General features: G+C 46.9%; 1 pseudogene; it reads right to left on the bottom strand.

Moving 5' to 3' along the window:
• Window positions 1–996: 996 nt before the first annotated feature.
• Window positions 997–1,145, bottom strand: LOC144095702 (U2 spliceosomal RNA; annotated as a pseudogene).
• Between the last annotated feature and the right edge of the window lie 1,133 nt (window positions 1,146–2,278).

The raw sequence follows: 2,278 nt of genomic DNA on the forward strand, positions 1-2,278 counted from the left end.
AAATGCATATACCCTACATCAGCCGCTGAATCCCGTGTTAACAAGTGGTAACCATCCTGACAATTTTCAACAGATAACGTTTAAGAGCTCGTGTCGAAGAATATTCAGGCGTTGCCATCGGCGTCGTCGGTGTCGTTGACCGTGAGCGAAAAATCCACGAAAAATTTCCAGAGTAGCAACTTAGGAGGCAGGTGGGCCATCTAAGTCACGTGACCTTGCAGCGTCATCACAACCTGCTCACCGGACTGTGAGCAAACCGCCCACCGTGGCAAGTGGCTATTAAATCAATGGTTGGTCGTTTGGGAAGAGCAACCTCGGTCGCACAAGGCCACGGTTGAAGCACCTGCCATCGCAGGGAATTGGCTTATCGCTTAACCATTCCGCCACTGCGCCAGGAGTGATGTGAGCGCTCCCAGGGATCTATGATTGTAAAGTATGGAATGAACAATCCTAGATATATGGTAATTAACCCATTGCGCTATTGCGTCATTCTCTTAAGACAGAGCTTGAGAGTCCCCTTCAATTTTTTTTTCAGCGTGTGGTTTCTTTGCTTGCTTCACGTCACGGTGAGCAAGAAGACACAAAATTCCTGAAAATGCATTAAAATTTTCAAACTTTTACTCTTTCGCAAATAAAATACTAGCATATGAACATGCATATTCATGTTAAGCAGTAAACAGAACCCCTAAACACTAGGATGTATGCACGCCTGATGTTCATTCTCACCGTGGAAGATATCGGATCAATTTCGGTATTCTATCAGCTGCCCTACATTGGCTTGCCGAGAATTTTCCTGTGCATGAAGCACCGTTAAGTATGGGAGAAAAGAGGCCTAAAGTATTCTTAAAGAGAGAGAGAGAAGTTGCTGCCAGGAAGAAAGAAAAGGAAAGTGCACAGACCTGCCCACTGGCTCAAGCCGAGCCACAATCGCTACCACGTGCAGATAGTGGGAGAGTTGAAAGATGGGATAGAAAGACAGGATAGCAAAGACGCGCTAAAGACAAGGCCGATCCCGGAGGCAGTGCAATACCGGGCCAACCGATGGCGGAAGTGAAGCATCCTTCAAACGCTCCGCCACATTTCCAAAAATAAGTCCAATTGGAGCCGTAACAGATACTCTACGGAGTCCGGACGGGGGAAGATGTAGATCAAGGTTATTCTTAGAACTACACCAGCGATACACATGTGTGATGCCCACCATACCGGATCAGGCTTCCGGAGTTCCCTCCTAGGAGCTGCAGGCTTATAATAATATTAATTGGTCTTTGGGGGAAAGGAAATGGCGCAGTATTTGTCTCATATATCGTTGGACACCTGAACCGCGCCGTAAGGGAAGGGATAAAGGAGGGAGTGAAAGAAGAAAGGAACGAAACGAGTAATTGGTCAAACATATGAGTCTGTGAGTTTGCCTCCTGCTGTAGTAAATTTTTATATCTTTAGCAATGCATTTTGTGTGGAAGATTAAGGGCATGCTTTCGATAACAGATATCTCCTTTGAGTAATGGCTAACAAAGTAGATTTCACGAGAAGGTAAACGTAGCAAGAGAGGGCAGATGATCAGGTGAGTAGATGACATTAGAAACCTGGAGACATCAGTAGCAACAGCTCGGTTCAGACGTAATTAGTTGTAGGGCGCTGACAGATGCCTTTGTACTGCAGTGGTTGTAGTAGGCGCGCGAATATGACGATGCTGATGAAGGCAGTTTTGATAAATTGATAAAGTAACACCATTTCAATATCCCTTTAACTTCAATGTCAAGCTCATTGACGGAGTCGACGATGCCATTTAGATGCAGATGACATGTGCATAACCGTCACCTTCTAACAGATTTTTAGGGCCGCAGCGGCGGCTGAGTGGTCATGGCGCTCGAATGCTGGCCCGAAAGCCGCGGGTTCAATCCCGGCCGCGGCGGTCGAATTTCGATGGAGGCGAAATTCTAGAAGCCCGTGTGCTGTGCGATGTCCGTGCACGTTGAAGAACTCCAGGTGGTCGAAATTTCTGGAGTCCTTCACTACGGCGTCCCTTATAGCCTGTGTCGCTTTGGGACGTTAAACCCTCATAAACCAAACCAAACCGAACAGATTTTGCAATCATTAGAACCCCAATGGTAGCGCCGCAAAATTGGTTGCGAATGGCATGCTTGTTTGGGGCAGTCGGCTTCGTTCAGTGCGGCAGAATGACTGTATCGCGAAAAACAAACCGCCCCAAATGCTCAACACATATTTTTACACCACCCGATCGCAGTTTCATCCACTTCCCTTTCATTCCTGAAAGTCG

This window comes from Amblyomma americanum, chromosome 6, assembly GCF_052857255.1.
Source record: "Amblyomma americanum isolate KBUSLIRL-KWMA chromosome 6, ASM5285725v1, whole genome shotgun sequence".
NCBI lineage: Eukaryota > Metazoa > Arthropoda > Arachnida > Ixodida > Ixodidae > Amblyomma > Amblyomma americanum.